This window comes from Corvus brachyrhynchos, unplaced genomic scaffold, assembly GCF_000691975.1.
Source record: "Corvus brachyrhynchos isolate BGI_N302 unplaced genomic scaffold, ASM69197v1 scaffold12, whole genome shotgun sequence".
NCBI classification, from domain to species: domain Eukaryota; kingdom Metazoa; phylum Chordata; class Aves; order Passeriformes; family Corvidae; genus Corvus; species Corvus brachyrhynchos.
The window spans coordinates 5,076,191-5,092,704 of NW_008237885.1; the positions used below are offsets into that span (position 1 = coordinate 5,076,191).

Sequence of the window (16,514 nt, forward strand, 5' to 3'; positions counted from 1 at the left end):
GTTGCCAGCAAAAGGCCCCTTTTATTCTTTATTCTGCAGGTGTCTGTATAACAGCACAGTTCAAGGTTTAGTGGCAGGTCCATGTTTACTTATTCCCCTCAAAATGAGTAATCAATTGTAAAATATATTATTATATAGTCAAAGTCATTTTTTTGGAAGAAATTGAGAGAATTCACTTGTAAAATGGAGAAGACTTGTTGGCCTGATTAAAAAACGTGCAAATTGGATGTTAATCCAAAAGTGGGTTTATGTGCCTTTTTTTTCCTTTTATTTTTTGAGCAACATACTGTATTAGTAGCACTCTGTGCCACATGTCTGATGCCTAAAAAATCCCAAAGCTTTATCTTAACCAGCCTATAAAAATAATTGATTTGGGAAACAAGTTTTTCTGAGAATATTTGCAGAGTTTTCTCTTTCAGACCTCAGTTCCTCCTGGACTAAATAATTTCTCTTTAGTGAATTCCCTTTCCTTTCTAAATGCATTTGTTTAAAAAAAAAAAAAAAAAGTGCAATCCCTGAGTAACTTCTAATATTGCTTGAATAAAAATATACATGAAACAGGAGTTTTGTTAACCTTCTTGAAAGGAAGACATTTATAATCTTTTTGAAAGGAAGACAGATGTAAGTGCAGTACTTTATCGTAAGAATTCTTTTTCCTAATAGTAAGGATATAGGTAATCATATTCAGATTAGGACATCACCATTACAGATGAGAGGGACAGCAGTGATTTAAAAATACCTTTTTTATGTAACAAGTTTTTGAAAGAAATCTTCACTTCAAAGTCAGGAAGGCAAAACAGAAACTAAAATTAACATCAAATGATCTCTGTGAATTAAAAATACATTTTATCAGAATATTTTATTGCTATTTCTATGCCTTATAGACTTAAAATATTATCAGGATTTTTATAAACTAATGTTAAAAGATGGCTGAAATATATTTTATTCTTTACTAAAAGTTTCTAAGTCAGAATTAAAGAAACTAGGTGGAAGAATTGAGAAAAACATAGTTTAGTCATATTACAGGTTAAAACCCAGATATGTATATCATTTATAGATTACCTAATTTTTTATTCCATTAATATTAAAATGACCTCTAAATCTGTTTATTTTATGATCTTGTATGTATTGTGATTTTATGTGTGACATACAGGTGCATTTATGGCCATAATTTATTTTTTTCTTCAGGGATCATTGCATGAGCAGGAAGACAACCAGACTGCAAATCAAAACCCTTAGAGTGAAGGAGGACAGAATGATACATATGTGAAATATCAGAAAATTCAGAGTATATTTTATTTCCAGCACTCTTGGCTGGATGATCAGATGATTCTTGATTGCAATCAAGTGCACCCAGCCAGGACTTGGAGTGTACATGAATTTTAACTCTAATTGGTTCATCTCTGCTTAAGTTTGCAGATTGAACATTCATAGAACACATTGTAAGTGAAGTTGTAATATCAACCTTTTGACTCACACTTAATGCTAATGGCAAAATTTTGACTTACTAGAAACACATTTAAACTGCAGGAAAATTAATGAGCTAATATCAGTGTTCAGAACCAAATACCCTGATTAATGGTTTCTGTAGTTTGTATATCATACCACCACAGTACTCCAAGTAAATATCTGAAAATGTAAATCATGTCTGAGTTATGTGCCAGTACCACATAAACTGAATGTATTACAGCATGCTGCAATTTTTTGTGTTCATACTATCCAACACATTACAGCATTGCAGAATTCTGTCTGAATTATTTGATGAAATACTTTTGCTCATCATTTCTATTTGCAGTTTATTAAATGAAAGTTAAAATTTAGTAGAAATGTAGGTATTGTCACATTTCTTTTTTAGAAACCAAGTTCTTATTTCAGCTATTACTCTCTAACCAAATTTTATTACTTAAACCAGTTTGTTAGGAGAAAAAGAAAACAAAGGCATTAGGTCATACATTTGAATAGAGTCTACATCTGTTGCTTTTAGAAGTTATTGTTTTCTGATATAATTTTCAATCTTCTATGAAATGAAGTCAATCCTTTAACAAGTCCTATTGGGCATTACAGTAAAGCCATTATCTACCACTGCCAAAATTAGTTTCTTTATTGATTAGAATGATTTGGGCAGTTAGTAAACTTGTTTGTGGGTTGAACCTGTGAAAAACAGTGGCTTGTACCACTTTGCACAAAGAAAAAATATTTCAAGTAACTATTTTTGGTGTTTCATGCCTATGAATCTCTGAGTTGATACTGCAAATAGCAAATTTCACTGGTAGGCTGATTTTACTCCTACATATTTCTACAAAAACTAATACATAAGGCCACAATATAAACGGTTTCCACCAGAATATAAACATCACATGCTTATGTGAATTAGTGTGGTTTTGGAAAGGTGCAGGATTTCAGCGTATCTAATAAATAAAATCTAAATTATTTTTCTGATGTTTCAATTTATGATTCAATATAAATGTTTTAATGAGGTTGAGAACCCATGATTAATGCATAAAAGAAGTCTTCAAGTTAAAGAAACAAGAGAATTCTAATTGCAGGGGAAACCAGGAAATTTATTTTGAAATAACATTGGACATACCAGCTTAGGTAAGAAAATAGGCATGTTCATATTCAAAACTGAGTTTCTAACTTATCATCTTATAAGATCCTGTAAAATTTTTTTTCACAGGTCTGTAGTTTTTTCTTTTCATCTCAAGTGTCATAAAAATTTAAGCACCATCTCTTCAGATTTTAATAGAAATAAATACTCTGAATCCAAGTGTTTAAGGTAGGAAGTAACACCATCTGCCTTAACATGTTCCATCAACAATTACATATTACTAGAAATAGGAATTTTATTCATCATGAAAGAACATAAACAAAACTCAAGAATTTTAGCTTGCGTTTGAAAAGGGTATTCTTTGACTTTATTTTAGTAACATTATCCTAGTGATGGTTACAGTAGCCAAAACTCCTCTTAAACAAAGAACCTTCAGTGGTTCTGTACACTATTATACCTCAAGAAACTTGCTTGTGATACACCAGAATATCAGAATTGGCATCACGCTGTCATTCCATTGGTCTGCCGATAGACTTACAACGTAAGTCCTATGTTATGTCTGCTTCTATTGTGTGGATATATTTTGATTTCTAAGTCTTATCAAATATTACTAGACACCTGTACACATGTAGATTTAGCTCAGATTTCCACTAAATTCTGTGAGCTTAGATAATCTATTTCACTTGAAAACAGATATACTCAAATGAAAAATCAGAGGTGTCTAAAAGCTGGATCTGCATCCCTGATGGAAATTCTGGCTTAATCTAAAAGAGATTAGAGACATTGGAGAAGGAAAAAATTAATTCCTTAAAATATATTTTCAAATGCTTTTTTTTTTTTTCCTTCAGGTATTCCACTACTGCAAACTGGTCATCAATTGCTTCAAAATTTAGTGTAGAGATGAAATTGATTCTGAGGAATCAGAGACATAGGAAGACACATTTCTTATGCACAAAACTTACCACGAGGGAAGGTATTTGGATTAATATGAGATTTAGTATGACAGGAGTAAGTTGAGAAAAGTTTGCTTGACCTTCAAAATTGAAAAAAATCCTCTATGAAACATGACTATCCATGGAAAGAATATCTGAATCTAAAGAATCACAGTTTATGATATGTATTTATTTATAGAGACTGCTTCATGCTAATTAAGAAGTCTCTGTGAGTTACACCGGTAACATTTTTTTTTTTAACCCAAACAGATTTCTAGAATACAGAAAAAAAAAAAAAAAAAAAAAAAAAAATAGAATTATTGAATTATTTGAAAGAAAGTCTGAGGAAGTGATTGGCTGATTATCTTCTCGAGAAACTTTTAAGTAGATCACTGAGGGCGCGGTGGCCAGGAAACACTAAAGAAGCCCAGAGGTCTGGCTGCACCCTCTGGTTCACGGCGGCTTCACACACAAAAAGGGTCAGAGAGACTGAGCTCCTCACCCGAGGGAGCTACTCCTGGGCAAGCTGTCAGGCGTGCAGGCGGGGATAAAGGAGAGAGGGGACTCCTCGTATATGTTCCACGTCAAAGCCTAGTAATATGAAGGGACTAGGGACAAAGAGCCAAAAATACCGAGGGTCCGGGGATTTTATAGTGAGGGATGGAAAGGCGGACAAAGGGAAGGAGGCGGGGTTGAAGCTGAGACAACCAATGGGAACAACACATAGGCGGCGGGAACAGTGGAAGTAACCCTTATGTATTGAGGGGTACAGAACTTTCTAGAACTAATACATAGTTACCTAAGGGCAATGAATATTTATAACTTAAAACATAAATCGGGGTGGGAAAAAACTCACCCTAACCACGGAGTGTGTTGCTAGACATCGGTGCCTGACCACCACTTATTTGTTTCTGTTGTGCCTTCAGGGGTCAGGGTGGCTGCAGCCACCTGCGCTGCCACAGATCACAATGTAATTTTTCTAATAAAAAACATAATAAATATATCAGGCAAATGCAGGAAGCTTCTTTGTGCAACACAGGGTCTCTGAAGACTGTTTAGACTTTATGGCTTCTTTGTCCACTGCATCTGTATTCTGATACACAAAGTTTTCGCTTATGATTAAAGGTATACAGTCAAATAACATTTTCATCCTTCCAGTTAATTCAATTTGGCTTCATTCATTTCAATTGTTGCTTTGAAATTCCAGACAAAATTACTTTAAAACTTGCTTATGTAAAGAAATGTGTGTGAAAACAGAAAGATGTTGATAGCTGATGAGAAATAAAAATAGAACACAAGGGGTAAGTTTTTATCTAGAGGAAGAAATATAAAAATCAACTACTGGTAGAACTTAGGGTTAGAATCAATTATGTAAGGTTATTTCTACCACCTGAGATACCATTTTGCAAATGCCTTAAACAAGAAAATACCTTAAAAGTGGTGAGAGAGGAGAGACCATAGGCATTAAGCTGAAGCATTTATTGTGCTAGATGTGTGAGGATCTTAGCAGCAACTAACTCTTTTTAGGGGTGAGAAACAATTTTCTCACTTTTCCCTCGTTTAGGATGTTGGAGTGGAAATGCAGTGACTCTGAGTGAGACACAGCAAGGGGATATTTGTAAGAATTTTGATGGTATGCTTACTTTTGGATATGCTTTTACTGAAGATATGTTAACCCTATAGCCACTGAAAAATACTGAAATATTTACAGTTAAAAAATCATGTTCAAAAGTTTTTATTATCAAATGCAGCTTGTTGTCTCTCTTTATAGTATTCTTTTTTATTTTACTGGAGAAATTAGATTAATGGTTGTATATTTTACAGATTTACTAAAAGAATGTTAGGGTACACTTGAAACCCCCATCTACTAATTTATTTTCTTCTTGATTAAGAGAGACAGTATAAAAATAATAACTATTACAAATATATTTTCCCCCTTAGTTTAATATTCACTCAAGTAATAGGAGAAAACCTACATAATTTAACAACTTTTGGTTCAGCTTTGTCATACATTTGTATTGGGTCTCTATCAGCCATGACTCACTTTACTGATAGTGTGTGATTCTCCTGTGATTTCCATCTTGCATAAAGTTACACATATTGAACGTGGGTGTTTAAAGAATACTCATACCCTTTTCAGTTTTCAGCTGTTACCCACATGGTGTTCCTGATCTTTTTACATGCCACAGCTTGTTTACTGAGGAGGCACTGCATTTTTCTACTTAAAAATGTTTTGAAGAACACTGATAGATTATCTTAATTTTCAGTGCCCTTCAAAGGTGTGTCCTGCTAAAACTCTATAACTTGCTATTTTAATAGGTATTAAGCTGTGCAAATGTTGGTAAGGACATAATATAGATCAGTTATAGTTGTGTATCTGATATAATAAACATGTCTAGAGAGATCAAGATATGACTGTAATCTCACACATTTAAAGCAAATTCATTTATTGCAATTCAGTCTGTTTTGTACTCAGTTCTTTATGATTTTTGAACCTATCACCACACAGTCTACAAATATTAGCAACTGCATTACAATGAGACAGTATTTCATTATGAATATTTTTCTTTTTATTAATAAATACCTTACCGGCAGAATGTACCTCAGTTTTAACAAACATATTTTCTCTCTCTCTTGTTGTTTTCTAGGTTGTTTGTTTAGTTCACATTTCTATTTGTTTATTTGCTTGTTTAAACATTGCTGATTGTCTCCATGTTTGAAGATACTTAGAAATCCCAAGAATGTCTTTGGATGCATCCACACATCCATAATGCATGAATGTGCCATTCCATCCATCCCTATACTGCCGCAAAGGTCTAGGGTATGTTGCAGGTGAGTGGCCTTTTCCACGTGTACAATCTCTTCATACAGGGTACATGAAGAGTGCTCAGAATCCCTTGGACTCAACACATCTAAAAAACCAATATGGAACATATTCTTTCAGCTCAGGAAAAAAATGCCAAACAATTCAAAACTAAAACAAACAAACAAACCCTAACAAAAATAAAACCCAAACCCAAAACCCATTCTCCTGCAAAACATGTTTACAAAATGAAAGAACTTATTTTCTTTATCAGTTTTAATTTTTCACATAAACTTAAATCAGCATTGTAAGTGTAAAACTTAAAGAGAAACAAATAAAAATATTCAAACTACATTTTTCTTTAGGTCTTTGAAAAATGATCAGTTGTCTTTTTAGAAAGATGCTCTAACAAAACAAAAAGATGGTTTCTGTTCCTGGGGAATGCAGTACAGAACAGTACATTTTTTGAAAAATAGCTGGACAAAAAAAATTAATGTGGAGGTAATTGCATGAAACTGATTAGAAATTAATAGCACAAAATAAATTAAGACTAATTTGGTGTGAGCTTTAAGGCTTTCAAGAAAAAAAAAGAAATGGCCATCAATTTTGTATAATGTCTTTAAGATAAAACAGTGTAACGTTCCAAATTTCACATCTTAAGTGTCTTGTCTCCTACATGCAAAATGACTACTCCATTTTGAAAAGATTTCTGATATAATTGTAAAATTAGAAACAGATTGCTGACATTAGTCCTCTGTGATGGGAATCCTAGCCACAGTAATTGCAAGGAGTTTCCTTTCAAAAATTAATTGAAAACACAGCTTGACGCCATTTGCAGTTTAAACACTGAAACTCAGTGCATTAAAATACAGATAGAATTAATATGTTCACATATTCTTTTTTTTTTCAAATTATCAAAGAAAGGACAAGTGGAGAACATCTCGAAAGAGATAACTGCACAAAAAACAACTTCTCTCTGTACAAGGTAACAAAAGAAAAATGTATTATCATTTCTTATTCAATTTAAATTGTTGTAAGTAATCTTTTCACCCGTATGTTGAAATTTGCTCATGTCTTTAAATATCTGTTATACAAAAAAGGGTGACAAGGGCCAAAATATTCCCATTTTTCAGGATATTCCAATGTGTACTTGGCTTGGTCTTAACCACAGTTATTAACAGGGGCTGCTTGGGAGAGTTTTATATTTTTCTGCAAACTATGAATCCTTAATGAGACTGGCACTATTGTAGCCCATTTTGCAGAGTGTTGCCTACACAGAAAAACAGCCTTAGGTATTGAAATGTTAGTTAGCTTTTGCCAGTCAATTCTGTTTAACTAACCTGCACAAACTCTATTTAATGGGACTTCAGATATCTGACTGCTTTCTTGTCAAGAAAGGAACTGCAAGGAGCCTACTGTAACTAAGTTATATTTTAGATTTAGGATTGGTGTTCTTGGAGATGTGAAATTAGCTATGAATCACTATGGATTTTTTTCTCTGAAAATTATTCAGTTGACATTTTTGTAAGTAAGAATATTTGTTGCTCTGCAAGTGAATTGCTAACAAACAAATTTTAAAAATTGCCTTGATTCCTATAGCTTTATGATTTGAAAGCTTACATCTAAGAAGTGTCGAATTTGAATTTCTTTTAATAAAGCTCTTGCTGAAGTAACTGTTAATAGCACATAGAGAAATATTAATTAGCAATTTTCATAGTATTAAAATATGGTAATTTGTACAGAGAAAATCTGTAATGTGTGTATGTATGCACTGACCTAATAAGCTTACATAAAGTAAAGTTTAAGTCAGTCATGAGAAGTGTTTAATGGTTTACATTATGCACCTCGAGTAAGGTAAACAAAACGCTCCGCTGGATCAAGGGCTTCAGAAAACCTTCTCTAAATATGGAACCAACTCAGCAGAGTAAATTAGTTGAATGCATGGAATATGACTAGAACTGGAACACAGTTTTTGTCCACCTAATATGTCACTTATACGATGCATTGCTCATTCACATTCAAATATATGTAATTTAGAAATGTCACTATGAGCCTTAGGAAGGCTTTTGATATTTTTCTAAGCCCACTGATAATCTCTCCAGTTTCTTTAATGTGTTTTGGACCTGTTTCCAGGTTTTCAGTATGTCATTCTGCTTCTCTGTTGATTCAGAGATTTCACATTTTTTTAAGAGTATTGTGGGCAAGAGGAGATGTTAGTGTTGGTGTCGGTAAGTTAAGTAAAGCTTGCTACTATGACCAGTATTCGAGCAAGGAAAAAATATAAAAGCAATACAGGAAGTACAACTATTAAGGGCAGACCAAGTGAAAAGACCTTGCATGTCTGAATATTACAATCCTGCTTTTATCAATTTAGAATGGTACTTTTTGTAGGCTGAAAGTAACGCAGGTGCTGCAATATGTTGGAATGTATAACTTGATGAGGAGTCGCTTACTCTTCTGAAAGCTAATGGCAAATGTATAACAAAGAAAAGATGGCTGTGTTTGTTACTAACTGTTGTTGGAAGAAACTCCCAGGTACAACTTTCAGGAGTATTTTTGTTTGCTTGCTTGCTTGTGTGATCATTTTAATGACAGTGCACTTTATTCTTTCATGAGCTGAATCCGGCTGTGATTAGCAATTTAACTTCCTGCGTAATGGAGAAGAAACAAAAAGTCAGTAGATCCTGCACCAGGTGGCAAATAAATAAATTCAGTCTAAACACCAGCTGACATAAATATCAAAGACAATAACCCAAGAATTAAAATTGTGAAAGTGGGAAGAGCACCTGGAAAAATGTAATGAAGGGAAAAATCCACCCTGCAATTCTGTTTGGTAATTTCTGTGACTTTGTTGTAGAACATCTCTTCCTGCTCAGTCCAGTGAAACAAGCTGGCCATATGGAATATTCTGCTAATGGATCAACAGCAGAGAAGCTATTGGTAGTCCACGATAGCCCTGTGATTCTGGCAACAACAATAACAAATAATGCTCTTCCGTCTTTCTGACCCTCTGGGGTATAAATGTTATTCCCAAATAATTTCTATCTCCTTTCTTCTTTAGTATGTCCCTGTTTTCTCTGGGTGACTGATCTTATTGCCATATACACCCAACTTCATTTTCTCCTTTTGTACTTCCAGACATGAATGTAAGGTAATGTTTAACTGCAACATATATTGAATGCTCCTTACTATCACATCATTTGAAGAGGAAAACCATTATGCATTTATGACAGTTGCATAACATACAGAATTTATTGGGGGAAAAAATCTTAAATAAAATGTCAAAATTAAATACAATAAAGCATGCTTAGTTAGTTTTATACTAAGTAGGACATAAAACATCATGAAAACATGAAGTGTACTCCAGATGCATTTGATTAACAGCTAAAGAAAGGCAAAGAGAGAAGGACATGAGGTTGATCGCTGTAAGACTCCATACATTCACAACCAGATTACCAGCAAGGATTCTCATGGCAGTTTTTAGTCTGAGGCACAGACAGCAAAGTGCTGAATGACTGAACATCCCCATTGCAAGAGGAATATTTCCAAGAGGTTCCCTAAGGTATAGCTTCAGCCCTAGTACTATGTATCAGGAAACCATGAAGTACCCCAGTGACACACTTGAGTGCATAGCAAAGACACAGCGAGGGAAACTAGCAGCACGAGACTTCCTCCATGCTACAGCATGGGACACATGTAGTCTGTGAGGAGCTGGAGACTGCCAGTCATGTCAGTCCAGCTGTGGTTCACATGCCAGCAAATACCACAGACTGAATATGGAAAAGAATGCTGCCATTTAAGGGGTTAGAGAAGGGAAAAATGACTACCTATTAGCCAAAACCAGTCCCCATTATAAATTTTCCTATAACTCTGTCCACTTATATTACGAACGTCAACTGTTTCTGCTAGCTTTTTGCTATTCTGTATCCTTGTTTTCCTTTGTTTTATTTAAATGAGTGGGGCTTTTTCTAGCAATTGTCTCTTTTTCCCATCTTTAAAACTGCATCTTTTTAATAGGACTTTGCATTTCAACAATTTTATGTCTGTACTACAGAAATCTATTCACCAGTTCAGCCGGCGAAATGTTAAAATTATCACCAGAATCTATTTTCTTCAGGAGCCTTCTGGGAACACTAAGATTGACACTAGGCCTCAGTAAAACAGCAATATATTCTAGAGAGCTATTTATTTGTTTTGCTTTATTCTTGCTAGGAATTGTTCATCTGGGCTCTCCCCTGGGCACGGCATCTTGAAGGACCTCTTACATCAACTAGAAAGTAAAAAAAAGCCAAAATAAAACACTTGTAGAAGTTTTGCTAATACTATTATTCCAACAATTTTTTGCTCTATTCAATCTATTTTAATTTTGTATGGTTTTGTTTTCCAAAGTCTCTAATCAAGAAGGTTTAAATCCATTAGTACATATCATCACCTTGGCTTCTACTGGGATTTAGTCAGTGTTTCTATTTGAATTGATTGAATTTACAACTGAGACAAAACCTATGACTTTTACTGAGGTACATTATGTTCTTTACTGCATGCATTGTGACCTCATACCATCCATTTATCATAATCAAGAGTACACACTTTGATGGAAACTGATATCAAACCCCCAGCGATGAAGCCAAAGCAGTTCAAGATAGAAGACACCACACCATAACTTCTTTTTAGCACTAAAATATGATGAATGCTAGTTTCTTCACTTGTAATGGTTTCTCATTAGAAGAATACGCTTTTTTTCTTATATAGTCAGCAGTCATCACTGGTTTTGTCCATAACAGAGATTTGTTTGCTTTGCTACTGAAGCACTTAAATTTTCTGTCTGTTTCTAAAACAATAGACATATTGTTATGACTTCTAAAACAAAACAAAGACGTATTTGTACTGCCACTTCTCTTTCTTTTGCCTCTACTGCAATAGTGCATTTGTAAAATGGTCCCTTTCGATTGTCCAAAAAATGTTTTCCATTCTTCCAAATAACATTGTACACCAATTTTCGCTGAAAGCTTTTAAAGCTGTTTATATTCAACACAAGTGTTTCTCACTTCACTTCTGTCTCTCCAAAAGCTTCATAAACACAGGGCTGTCAGTATTTATTTATTGCTTGAGATTATTTTCCCTAGGATATTTCACTATAAACTACACACATTTAATGAAGTTTTGTTTTGATTTGAGCTTAACTCATTCACTGTTGCACACTTGAGTCATACTTTTGCATTATCAATACCATGGCAATAATTTTTCTAAGGCCTAAGAAATTCTCTCTGGTGTAGCCTATTTGAATAAGGACCATGGATCTTTCAGATGTTTAAGCTGTACACTTCATGTTTAAAGAAGGAATCTGCAAATTGTATTGATATGGATGCTTATAGCCACTTCTGTTAGGAAATGCAATGTACTAGTGACCTGTTACGTAAAATACAGAGGAAAATTACAAATTAAGAATAAATTTTGTAGAATGTTTAAGATTAATCTTGCAACAAATTAGAGAAAATGTTTAGAAATACGGGAAGTATAAAGCCTTATTTCACTTAGATTCATCATCTGTTTCATTGTTGCTTGGAAAACAGTGGACACTGCAAGATAAATTAGCTTTATGCCCAAAGATATATAACATAAAATACAGCTTTAATTTGTGGAACCTGTGTTTTCATTAACATAATGTTTTACATTTACTTTCCATTCTTTCAAATAATTGATTGATACATGACTCTTCATTAATTTCTTCCTTCTCCTAGACCCCCTAAACATGCATATTGATCTTACTCGCCAGACAGGTATATTAAATGCCTCTGGCTTTCTGTAAGACATTCGATCAGAAAATGAAAACACTGGCATGTAGTCGGCATTGTTCTTTCTGGTTTAGCTGGCTTTAGTACAACATTCACATTAGCTCTGTGCCCATAACCTCAAACTGAATAACATTGGAAATGCGTGATGTATGGAGGAAGCTTAAAGGAAAAGTGCCAAATGAATATTGGCCTTTCATGTCCTTCTCTGGTGAGCACATGTGCAAGCTGGATTCAGGATGGAGAACAGAGAGATGAATACTAAATATTCTCAGTGCACACTGTAATGTCTTTAAAATTAATTCCCTTAGAACAAATCCAACATGTTGATCCAACTCAATAATTTTTTTAAACATCCTGGTCTGGATAAGATATCCTTTACTGTAAGAGGCAGCCATTTCCAACAGTAATGAAAAAGGTAAAGAATAATAGTTTTTGGGCATCAATATGAGTCAGAAATAAAATCCTCAGAAGGATAGACATGATTTATATACAGTTTCATTTTCGAGGTGTCAAACATGGACCATTTCACATTGATCTACTCAGACTTATAAACTACAAAGGATTTTATTTGTTTAAAATGAACACAATCACAGTAAGATCTAATCTTCGACCAATAATTTTTGATGGAAAGTTTAGATGCTGTGCAAGAGGTTTTGTGCTGTTAGTGCTAGTTAATTTATTTCTTAAGGGCAATTGACTCCTACACTTTCTAAATTAATTTTTAAAACTGTGTACTTTGGCTGATTCAGTCTCTGAAAAGGATGCAGGTGTATGTCAATATATTGTTTGAAACGTACATTTTCCTTCTTGTTTGGTGAGGTAGGTTGCCTCCCTGCATCATATGAGAACCTCTATGAAGCAGGTAGTCACTGCAGCCCATGGAAAGGAACACATCAGGGCAGACAACCACACTGCAGCCCTTGGAGGACCCCACACTGCAGCAGTCTTTCTGTGAAGGACTTTATCCCATGTCAGGGACCATATGTTGGAGCAGGCATATAGTGTGAAGAGTAAGAAGAAGCATGTATGAAGTGTTATGAACTGATCACAAACCCCTTCGTCATCTTCCCCTGCACTACTTGGGGATAAAGAACTAAAGGAACTGGAAATGACAGAATGAAGTTAAGCCTGAGAGGAAGGCAGGGGTGGGGGAAAGATGCTTTAGTTTTATTCTTTGTTTCTTACTGTCCTACTCTTTTATAAATTGGCAATAAATTAAATTTATTTTCCCTAAATCAAGTCTGGTTTTGCTGAGTGATGGTAACTACTAAGTGATGTGCCTGTCTTAAACCATGAGCTTTTCCATCTCACTCTCTTCTTGCATCCTGTTGGGCAGGGTGAGGGACAGAGCAGCTGGTGGGCATCTGGCAGCCTGCCCCAGTGAATTTACCGCAAATTTATTCTTGATACTCAATAAAATTGGCCCCAATGCTAAATGGAGCTTTTATGCAGTAATACTGAAAAATCAGTTTAATAACAATGAAATATGTATCAGGAATAGCATTCTACAATCGTATTAACAGTTTAAAATTTTGATCTAGACTTCTTTTTGCTTAGCAGATAGATAAGAATATATGGGTGCAAGAAAAATTACTTGATCTCCTGAGATTCAGTAAACATATGTACAGAAATATGACAGTAAAAATGTTATTGATAAAATTCTTGATGACTATATGTATATGTCATGGCTTAGGAATGGCATTATCCAATTTAATGTTCCCACTGAAACCATGTGCCACTAGCTCACTCCTCCTTTCCCTTCCCTCCCCTCTGTAGGGCTGGAGAAGTATTTTGAGACACAAAAGATAGAGATCACGGGCTGAGATAAGAACAATTTACTGGAAAGAGCAATGAGATAAGAAAACAAACACTTACATATACAATGCTAATGACAGAGGGTGCAAGAAGAGACCTGTTACTGCTCAAGCCCCCCAGGAAAACCCCTGACAATCCAACATGCTACCGCATTCCCTGAAAATAATGTGAGGTCATATAGAATAACCTCTGGGTCCTAGCCATGCCTCCTTCTGGCTACTGTATAAAATGTTTTACTGTGAGAGTTCATGTCCTAAAGGATATTAACTGTAGTGTAAACTTTTCCACAAGGGCTTTAAAATATCTCAGAAAGAATAAAATTAGCACAAACTACACATTTAAGAGGTTGGAGAAGTAGAAGCTTTGAATGGATGCAGGACATAGAATAATTTTAACTTCTACCTTGTATATTTTTTTCAGCTTCTTGGCAACTATGATTAACCGACATAAAGGAATTGTAAACAGTTATAAGAAACATTTGTCTCACTCCCTGCCTCCCTCTCCCTACACCTCTTCCCTCTTCTGTTTTCCTCAGGTCACCACATAAGTTACACTTCTCATATTTTTTTAATTTGTCCTGGTATATAGATATCTATTTTCAGTCTAACACCACCAACATTTTCCTGAATTTTTAAAGTGCCATATATTTAAATGGGTTTGTAGCCACATGATTCTCCATCTGTTTCAAAATTCATCTAAAAATACTTTTCTCTTGTCGGCTTCTCCATGTTTGCCTCTTTTTTCAGTATTTCATTATAGCTATAAAGGAGATTTATGTTATATTTATTTGGGGCATGCAAAAAAATTTTATTTTATCCTATCTATTATTCTTAGATTTTGAATTTCTGATCTAACTTTCCCACCCCCACTCCCCACCCCCAGCTATTATTATATAAATTACAGTGACTTTTTCAGCACCCTTTGTTTTCTAGTGTTCTATATTGGGGTTTGTTTAATTTTTAAAATTATTTTCGTATCTGTTGTGCTTATTTCTCACATAAAAATGAGACATAATTCTTCATATTCAGGAACTTGCACAGAATCAAGACTCTTGTCATGCATGTCCTGTCCTGTTTTATTTAATTTAAAAATGGTTTACTAGCATAATCTAGTATTGCTATTTTGGTCTTAATGAGTCAAAATTCCTACTGACTATTTTAAGCATTTTGTCAGAGAACTTAGGGTTAGCTAATCTTTAACAGATTGACATTGGAAGGGATATTCTGCCTTATGGATTTCTGTATTTTTAATGTATTTAAATTGTATTAAATGTATTTTCTGTATTTAAAGTAGTTTTTGATGGAAGGTTGTTCTTCCTCAGGTGAGTAGTCAGAAAAATGTCGCCAATGTCTTTATGACTGTAGACATGTATTTCTGAACTTCCCCACTGGAGGCTCAACTTTGAGGAGCTCTGCAGCATTTATGAGGTTTGTGGATGCTCCTGGATAAAACAGCTAAACTATTGTCTGGAGGTAGTCATGTACAGAGGGAAAACTCAAGATCTCTTCTACAGTCATTGAGTTAATGTAGTCTCGGTCAGAATAAATAAGAAAATTATAATTCATACAACAATTTGCACAGGGATTGGATTCTAAATGAGACTAGGTACCAATGCCCAAAGGCTAGACTAGCAAATTTTTGCATGAGCAAAAATTTGGCTAAACAGTATACATGGGCAGTTACTGTTACTGTAGAACCAACTCTATAAATGATAATTCATACATCTATTTTTGTCACAAATATGGATCTAACCCCAACAGTGAATTTTGCATGACTTTTCATATTCTTTGTTGACTGGCTGGTATTTTGAAAATCATCCCCCAGATTTTCACATCCAGTAGAATGGTTATTGTAATTAATATTATTAATTCTTATTGAGTATACTCAGTTAATATTTTTTCAGTTCTTTGATTACCACAGTGTTTGGTGTTTCCTTACCTGTCTAAAATATAGCTTCCTCAAGAATTTTGTGAATTTCGCATTTATATGCAATAACATTACACATTAAAATAACCCCCAGGTAGAAGACCTGTCACTCTTTCATATACTTTCTTGCTGGAAGGAGAAATACATTTTTTTGGATACTTAGATGAAAGTTATTGGCAAGGGAATTATGAGTGAAGGACAAAGACATAAAAAGAGGTAACAATCAAGGAGGACACATAACTTCTTTCGATTTCAGACATTGAAGCTCCTAGATATATATCTTAAATATTGTCATGAAAAATATGAGCCTGGTTTAGGAGTCTTGACTGCCCGAGAGTAAAGTTTCCCATCACATATTTTATTTTGTATGCAATACCAATTTATGTACTCTGTGTAGATGTTATGCTGCAGCTGTTTACATGTAAACTGGTTAATTAAGAAATGAATGCTCCAGGAACCTGGTACACTTTTTTTCGAAACTCTGGTGTTCATAAATATTTTCATTGTTTATTCAAGATCATTTTCTTAAAATAAAATTTTTAGTTTTCTGCAATGATCCTCTATTATGTGTTTTAATGTAGAAAAATCCAGAAAGGAAGGGGATGAAAGAGGCAGAGAGGAAGGAAGGAAGGAAGGAAGGAAGGAAGGAAGGAAGGAAGGAAGGAAGGAAGGAAGGAGGGAAGGAGGGGGGGGAAGGA

At 34.4% G+C, this 16,514-nt stretch overlaps 1 long non-coding RNA gene across 1 annotated transcript in view; it reads right to left on the bottom strand.

Annotated features, from left to right (window-relative positions):
- Window positions 1–7,816: 7,816 nt before the first annotated feature.
- Window positions 7,817–16,514, bottom strand: part of LOC108446299 — a 16,247-nt gene continuing 7,549 nt past the window's right edge. Inside the window, exon 3 of the long non-coding RNA XR_001861446.1 lies at window positions 7,817–8,931. This is a non-coding gene — a long non-coding RNA (uncharacterized LOC108446299). The remainder of the gene's footprint in view (window positions 8,932–16,514) is intronic.